Source organism: Silene latifolia, chromosome Y (genome assembly GCF_048544455.1).
Source record: "Silene latifolia isolate original U9 population chromosome Y, ASM4854445v1, whole genome shotgun sequence".
Classification (NCBI taxonomy): domain Eukaryota; kingdom Viridiplantae; phylum Streptophyta; class Magnoliopsida; order Caryophyllales; family Caryophyllaceae; genus Silene; species Silene latifolia.
In genome coordinates, this window is record NC_133538.1 from 265,067,421 (window position 1) to 265,076,467 (window position 9,047).

Genomic DNA, 9,047 nt, shown 5'->3' on the forward strand with positions numbered 1-9,047 from the left:
ATTATGGTAGTCTACTGTTCATAGCAGGTCTGTTCATTCCAATCTTCCGATCCAGGAACGAAATTAACCAAATTAAAATAATTTAGAAGCATGCATTCAACTAAATTGGTGATACAGTTAAATTGCCATGGGGACAGATTATCACATATAAATTGTCTAGCCTATTCGCTACATCTTCACAATCCTACCATGGATTCCCTAGTCCTAACATAAAAGAAATTAGCTACTCATAATGTCAACAATAACAATAATGAATAAACTAACTAGAGACATGATGCAACAACTAAAATTAAGCATAAACTGAGATTAGGGCAGAATAGTTAAGACAATAAAGCAAGGATTAAAGCAAGAAAGTAATGAGATTAAGATTAAGAGGAGAAAAGAGATTACAATCACAAGCGATTCCGGCGTAAAGAACAACCAAAATCCAAGCCAAGAGATCCAAGAGTAAAAGTTACAGTGGAAAGTTTAAGGGAGAGATTAAGAGAGTAAGTGGTATTCCAAGATGAGTCAAAAACGTCCTTGTTAACCTAATTATGAAAGCTTAAATAGGAAAACAAAAGTCTATCACGAAATTAAGCCCAACACGGATTAATTAATCCCGCGTAACATCAAAACCTCTCGATCGAGTAACTTTATAGTAACTTTATATCACTCGATTGAACAAAATTAAGCTCAAACCACTCTATCTAGTAGAAAATCTATTCGATCGAGTGAACCTTAAATTGAATCTATTCGATCGAGTAGAAAAGGGACTCGATCGAACACAATTGTACTCGATCGAGTACTTTCCAGCGCACAATTCCTGCTCCGCGCACTGAACTTCAAACGGCTGCCATTTCTTCGTTACTTGGTCAAATAAGGCGTTTCCGGTGGCGTTGGAAATCTAAAAGGACAAGATTTCATCCCGAATTGGAATCACCTGAAAATATGTTGTATAACTCGAGATATGGTTTTCAAAGTAGGCACTAGCAATTTGAAGATCTTCCTTTGCTCGCCTAGCTGTCTTACTTCTTTGCGCATCTCAAAATAGTAGTCTTAAGGCTCTGACTCAACTAATCTCCTAAATGCATGCACAAGGACAGGTATTAAGCTTGATTATACTCCTATTTGGTTAATTCCTGCAAATAAGACAAGAGAAACCAAAGTGAACAATTCGGGGGACATTTGTAGCTAAACACTACACAAAATGCATAGAAATGCGTGCAAATGAAGTACGAAATACCTATATAAAATGCACGCATCAACTTTATTCATGTTAAACTGCATGCATGTTCTTATAGGTCGAGTTAGGTGAGTGTCTTTACTTCTTTCTATCTTTCACTTGTATACTCACCCTGTGCCTAAATTTGAGTGATGAGCGACCCGAGAGAGTTCGATATCTTTGAGTCTTGCAAGGTTGACAGTTCAGTAAGTTTGAGACATTGATTTAATTCGTTTGCACTTGTCACTTGCCACTTTGTTGGTTTTTGCATTAAACTTGTTTTGGTGGATGATTTGTAGCTGAAGCATTGGTCCCGTTCCACTATCTGTTCTTAGTTGCATTCATAGTTTGCTTGGGGACAAGCAAAGGTTTGGTTTGGGGAGATTTGATGCGTGTATTTTATGTAAGGATTTTACCTCATTTTTATACGCATTTCTGTACTATTTATGTAGCATCTAGCTACAAATGCCCCCGAATAGTCTACTTTGGTTTGTCTTGTGTAAATTGCAGGTACGAAGCGGAAATAAGTTAAATCGAGCCTAAACTTGTCTCATTTTCATGAATTTGTGGAGAGTAAGGAATTGGAGCTTGGAATCTACCACTTAAAAGACGCGAGAGCTGATTTCGGAAGGTGTCAAGGTGTTTTATGTGCTAATATAGCTCGATCGATCACTTTTCAGTCGATCGAATGATTTATCCCTTGAAGTTTCACTCGATCGAGTTGTTTTCATACTCGATCGAGATGGCTAATATAAGAAGTCCTCGATCGAATAGTTTTTCTATTCAATCGAGAGGAATTGCTGATCATGTTCTCAATCAAGTGGGTAAATTCCATTCGATCGAAAGGTTTTATCATGTAATCGTGTTTTCTGCCTTATTCCGTTAGGCTTTGTAATTAGTTTTTAGGTTAAGTAGTACTGGGTGTTACTTCTTCTTTTCTCATTCTTTGGACTACGTTACTCCTCTCTTCTTCTCTCTATTCTCTACTACTCTTACTCTTACCTTTGAAACTTTTGCTTGGATCGAATCTTGTAATCGGTATCATACTCTCCTTTATTTCTTAATCATAATCTCTTTGTTGTTCTTATTTCTTCTCTTCCCTTATTTACTATTGTTTTTATTCAAATTTCTCTTATTGCATTATTATGATGCTTAGTTTTTATTGTCTATGTATGATTGTTGTTAATTCAATGATAATGCGTAGCTAATTTCCTTTGCTAAGGCTTAGGGAATCCATGATTATGAAGGAATTGTAAATCGAATTATTAGGTTTAATGCTAGTATAGTTTATGTTGTTAATCGCTACATTTAATTGTTTCTGTCTAATTGAGTCGACGCAATTAGTCATTTAATCGCGGTAAACCTTGACCTAGATCGAAAAATTGGAAAGGGTGAGACTTGTAGCGAACATTAGGGCACGTAGTGAGGGCGGAAGCTAAGATATTTGTGCTTTAGGGCGAATTAAGACCGGAAGGAGATATTCATGCCCCATAGACCGTATTTGCATTGACCTGAGACCTAGATTGCTTGACTAAATGATCATGGTGAACCGACTGTCTTAGCTATTTTCTCTCTATTTGCTTAATCCTTACTCTCTTATTTTTTCCCTCTTCCTTAATCTCATTAGTTTAGAACAAACACATTCAAACCCCCAGAAACTGGTTACCTTGACGGACTTAGTTAAAGCTGATATTTTCCCATCTCCCTGTGGAGATCGACCCTACTTACTACTAGCTTCTGTTAGTGTATCTAGGTTTATTTTTGGTACCTAACGACGGTATCATATGCTTATTTTTATGCGCGGCTTAACCTTTTAGGTTTCAAATATAATCTACTTGGATGCTCCAACAGGAACTGGATTTTCTTATTCACTAAACATAAGTGACTACGTAGTGTTGAACTGAAGACTGCTTCCGATACTCACGCCTTCTTACTCAAAGGTAATTCATGGTTCCTATGTGTTGATCTTTTTCTAAATAAATAAGTGTAGAATTTGTGTATCCTTGCTAATTGTACTAAGTGTATGGTGTGGCAACTCTGCAAGCAGTGGTTTAATATCTATCATGAGTATGTCAAGAATAAATTTCTCATTGCCGATGAACCATTTATGGAATTTATATTCCAACCCTTGCTTCAGAAATTGTCAAAGGTTTCTATGCCTATTTCATGCATTCATTAAGAGCATAAGCTGATTCATGCTACCTGATAGGTATTAACCTAGTAACCTTTCCAGGATACAGGACTTGATGCTGGTTTAAAGCCTATTATGCTAATCAGAATGCTAATTAATTAGAATGGCACAGACCAGAAGACGAGACGGCAAAGTAGCGAAATCAGAATGTTTACCAGATGATGAGAAGACTTCTCCATAACATTTGCTTATAATTTATTCAGTAGCTAAAGCTATGCTAAGTTCTAAATATATCGAAATAATCACACTAGAGCTCAGAGTGACTTTACCTTTATGTCTTGCCAAATCGGATCTTTATTCCCTCGGGTACTTTAAGCCAATGCTTATATGTGATCTTGATATAATTACGAACGATATCATCTATATTCTAGCAAAATCTATTCTCCAATTGGCCTACCCATTCCATGAAATTAAGAAAAATAGTTACTTTATACCAAATATGAAAGTTGTAGCAGGAGTTAGCACTACGGGTCCTTCATTATCTTACCAAGAAAACATGTCAAATGAAATTCCAAGCATTCATATAATTCAGATGCAAATTCAGGGGCTAATGAACATTATAGCATTAAGGGGACTATCAAAGGTTTACTTCTAATAAGGAAATCTGGAATGGGTATCTAGGTCAATGATGTATAATAATCAAATTAAAAGCACTAAAATATATCATACAATAAAAATTAGGATTATTTCATGGGAATAATCCATCCTATGGGTGCCCTGCAAATAACACTCCACCCTATCAGTAATTCCAATTAAATCCATTCTATCCATTATTCTTCTCATAACAAACTCACTTAAATTAACGACCGGTTACTTTAGGTTAATTATAATTAACAAAATCAAACCATCTTCCTTTTATGCACCTTTACTGCCACCCTATTCTAATTCCCCTTTACTGCCTTAACCACCGAGTCACTCACCACCCCTAATAAGACCACCACCATAACACTGCTAGAGAGATGTCCGCATCATCCAACCTACACATAACATCTTCTCATCATCATCATTATGTCAAACCTTAGCTTCCTGAAATCAATTGCAAACCAATAACACCTTCAATGACATACCAACTTTGAACCAATCCAGAAAAATCAAATTCCAAACCCTAAAAATTTCCCTGAAATCCCCAATTCTTTTTGTTAGTAATTGAGCACTAAGTATTGAATTGGTGAGCTTGGTTTGTTGTTGTAGACTCCTTTGCTGACCATCACAATTGAAATTTTGCAACTTATTGCATTTTTATTAGAGGCAATTTTCATCTGTTAATTGGGGATTATGTGAAGGCATAATTGGGGATTTTGATTTCAAGGATTTTTTCAGGGTGATTTCAAGGATTTTGCAACTTACTGCACTTTTAGTCTTTAAAGTTGGAGTTTTTTTTGCGTGTCGTCGGAAAGAGGAGAATCGTGGTGGTCGAAGTGGCTTATTTGGTTGGTCTAGGTGATGAAAGGGTTGGTTGTTGTAATCGGGTGGTGCTGGCTGATTTTTAAGTGGCGGTAGGGAGTGTTGGTGGTGGACTCACGGTGGAAAAGGTGTTGTTGGTGTAGTGCGGTGGCGCAGGGTGCTCGTGTTGGTGAAGGGTAGAACAAAAATGGAGGAAGGTGGAGTTAATTAATGGAGAATGAGGAATGACGAATTACCTTTTACCTAAAAATAACAAGGGTGACCCGTTTTTCAAGTTGCCCGTCTTCTGAGAGTGTTATGCGAAGAATGGTGTATAGGATGGATTTAATTGAAATTACTGATAGGATGGAGTGTTATTTACACGGCACCCATAGGATGGATTATTCCCGTGAAATAATCCTAAAAATTAACATCAATTAATAGGAAATTGAAATAGAATAAAGATCTAACTTCAAGTGGCAATTGAACTGCACTTCTAAGAGACCCTTGTACTCAAGTATTAAACTGCACTTTTGAAATAAAAAAATGTCCACTTTAGCTTGTTCATTCAAAGCGTTGATCACAAATCCACGTATAAGAAACAAGCAACAAAATGCTAAAGATTGATACGTTGAAATGAAAAATAACTGCCCTTGCCGCCATGACCACATCTTCTGGTTTTTCTTTAGGTATCGCTTTTTTCCATCAATGTCTGCGGCCTACATGATAAATTACTTAAACATTCAACTTACTAAACCACCACAATGAGAAAATGCTTAATAAAACCCAATACATGACTTGACATTTACCATTATTGTGAATTTATACCCCATCTCTTCCATTATTTTCCCGTGCGCTATTGACTTTGATCCCAAAATTATTTGCGTCATCTTAAAACCACTCTCATAAAACTTTGCAACAATTACACTACAGCAAGCCTCAAGGGCTCCCACAAATTGGAGTGAGTTGGATGTATGGCCTTACCCTACACAAGACTGTTTTTAAGTTGAGCTCTTCTGGATTAAATTAGAAATTGACAAAAACTCCTTGCAGACTAATGAGATTGAGTCCCGATCGCTTGGATGGTTAAGCTTTTCGAAAATCATTTCCCAACATATGGGCAAGTTTTTGTCTGTCTCAGCTTCTTTTCGTAACCCTTTTTTACATGGTCATCCTTTAGAAGTAGTCATGTTTCTTTGGCTGAAGAGAAATTCCTTACCCTAAGTTTATCTCTCTGACTTTTTTGAGTTTGAACGCCCACGAAATATAAATATTCTATTTCTACTACGAAATATAAATAAACGAAAAAAATACAGAAATCACGAACTTCTGAAAATTCAGTAAGACAATTCATTAAAAAAGAACCGTCATAATTAATTGGCTTGGATAACAGCAAACTAACGACAACAACCAAATGAAAATACATAAATCACGCACCTCATGTAGATTAATTGGCCTGGATAACAACAAAAATGAGATTGCAGCCGTCGGTCTGAGACTTTGAAACAATTATTAGCAATAATAAGTATAGGATTTGTCGCACCTTTACTAAACTGAATACAAAGCCCTAGTTCGAGAATGCGGCCGAATTATGATCGGCGATTCAGTTTAGTAAAGCACACCATTGTTATATGCTACTTGATCGATGACGTCTTACCACTATCTTGGACCAATTTTTAAACAATCTATGCTCCAACTCACAGGAAAGACCCTGATCATATAAAGGAATGTATATGATGTACCATTTTAATGAAAACTATAACTAAGCATTTTAGCCATTCACACAATTATAACATTCGTAACAACAATAAAACTAAGGTATGACGCTGTGACGAAAGTCATATAAATTATAACAGAATTGCGGTAGGGGTGAGAAAGACAATTACATGTATTAGAAAATTTTCATAGTTATCAGATAAGTGAGTTATGAATAGTGAGGAAAATCGACCACTAATTATTGGGAATCAACTAAGGGCTACAAAATCAAAAGGAACTAACAAACAAGCACGGTCCATGATAATATATAAATCGCTAACTCAAAGAGGACATCAAAATACTATTATATTGTAAATGTAAATTATATAAGGCCTAACTAGACTTCTCAAAGATAATACAAAAAATTCTAATACGTCGTACAACATGTACCATCCATAACTCTCACAAATCACAATAAAGAGTATTCATAAGATTATTCAAATCAACCTCAACAAATCAACAGCACAAGTGCAGATTCAATTAAAACCACCATTTACTACCAGTGGCACATCATAAATTAAAAATCCCCTTACCCGAATCAGGACATGCTCCACATTAAGAATTACATCAATAAACATCAATATCAAGCTTAATAAAGATTAATAAACTATCCGATTACGTAAATCACATAAATTATGCCTAAGCTCGAAACAGAGGTGCACAAGTAACTTAGCCGTACCTCTTCAGGCCACCACACTAGCAGCCAAAAACTCGTGTTTAGTCGTTACGTTCTTATGCCATCTGCAATCTACGATTCCACGCCTTTAATTTATACATCCGTAATCTGATATTACACACATGAATTAACATACTAATGGCCAAGGTTACATACCATCGTTAACCCAAAATATACATGGATAAAGTCACATGGTCGCAGCAAAGATCATATGTATTAATCCGTTATCAAGCAATAAAATGCACCCCGTCTTGCGTAATTATACACACACATTAAGTTTCATGGTAATTATCATAATAACCCATAGGAATTCAAATAACAGGGAGCGGATATTTTAACCCCGCATCTGATATTTATTTACTAAATTACTAATTGATGGGCATTAAATTAAGAATTTAAGAGCAATTTTTTATGAATTTATCTTCAAATTGATTGAATTTATCACATCTCGTTGGATTTCTATTGAAATCTGCATCATTAACTTTCTTGATCCAATAATGGAGGTTGATTGAATGCTCCTCTTCGTCGTTTGTATTGAAATCTGCATCTTTAAAAATTTGAAATCTGTATCAAATTGATTGAATGCTCCCTTTTGTCATTTGTAAGCATCATTTTGTTCACTCCTTTAATTGTTGGTGTTGTGAATCTCTTTGTTTTCAGTTAGATTTGTTTACGGCTACCGTTATTTCTAAGAAACTTTTTTCTTAAGCTTTTTGTTTTTATATCATTCTATCATTCTTTAATTCTTTTTTGAGCTTTTAAGTGATGTTCTTGTCTGATGAGAGTGTCCTGTTGTTGCCCTTTATTTTATGATTGCTTTTGGTATTTTGAAAATCCTTGATTTTCTTTTACCGTTCTCATCCGCAAGGATGGTATAGGTTGATTTTTAATCAATCTAGTTTCTTTATCTTATAAAAAAAAATACTAAATAAGGGGTATCGTATGATCATTTTAGGTGTTGCGCATAATTAGGTCTAATATGAGATGCATAGATGACAGAACCAGGGAGCCTTATCAAGGGAGCCTAAAAGCATGGTTTTATATATCGGCCATAAGACTGACTTAATCCACTCGCTCAATGATCAGCAAAGAAAATCCAAAATAACAATAATAGTAGATACAATAGCAGATATAATTTCGGAATACTTGACATGAACCACATGGTTGCTGCTCAATGCACAAACGCTTCGAAAATCGGTATACCAAAATACAAATAAAAAAATCACATGAGAAATCAAAGAAATCAACAAACCCTAGAAAATCAATTAAGAACAATTAAACAATCAATAAACCCTAGAGTCTTACGGACGGCCGTTCTCTAGTATTAACATAATAAGAATATTCGATTCTTGCTCTATAAATCAAACATTAACACTAATATAATAGAGAAAAATAAGAAAAATCTAATTCATACATACCTTAATCGATCGATCGGTGAAGAATGAGAAGAAGTTGCAGCGTTGATAAAGGCATGGTGGCCGCCCTGGTTTGGAGAGGAGGGCGGCGACGGGTAGCAACTGAAGGGGATGAAGGTTTTGATATTACTTCTGATTGTGCGTGGGGTATCTATCAAAATTATTGGAATGAGGCAAACGAGGGACGGTTTTGCTATTAGGTGTTTGTTGTGTAAATAATGTTGTTTTGTGATATTGGTTATAAAACAGGTAATGTAAATACCATCTAAATAAATTAACATTTGTTTCAACAAAATCGACAATGTAAATAAATTAACATCGATTTTCCAATAACCGATGCTAAAAACTGATGTAAATAATAAAAATAAAATATATAACATCGGTTTTTATATTAAAAACCGATGTTAGTAACTATATTATTAT

General features: G+C 35.3%; 1 long non-coding RNA gene across 4 annotated transcripts; it reads right to left on the reverse strand.

The window, feature by feature from the left end:
* Positions 1–339: 339 nt before the first annotated feature.
* LOC141626410 (uncharacterized) lies at positions 340–8,835 on the reverse strand. Of its 4 annotated transcripts, none has more exons than XR_012535988.1 (5): positions 8,628–8,835; positions 7,213–7,317; positions 5,588–6,489; positions 3,665–5,497; positions 340–1,121 (listed from the first exon to the last, which is right to left on the reverse strand). It is a non-coding gene; the product is annotated as an uncharacterized LOC141626410 (long non-coding RNA). The 4 variants fall into 4 exon arrangements; XR_012535990.1 differs by lacking the exon at positions 340–1,121 and having other exon boundaries at positions 5,292–5,497; positions 5,588–5,763; positions 6,216–6,489; XR_012535989.1 differs by lacking the exon at positions 340–1,121 and having other exon boundaries at positions 5,292–5,497; positions 5,588–5,773; positions 6,216–6,489.
* Between the last annotated feature and the right edge of the window lie 212 nt (positions 8,836–9,047).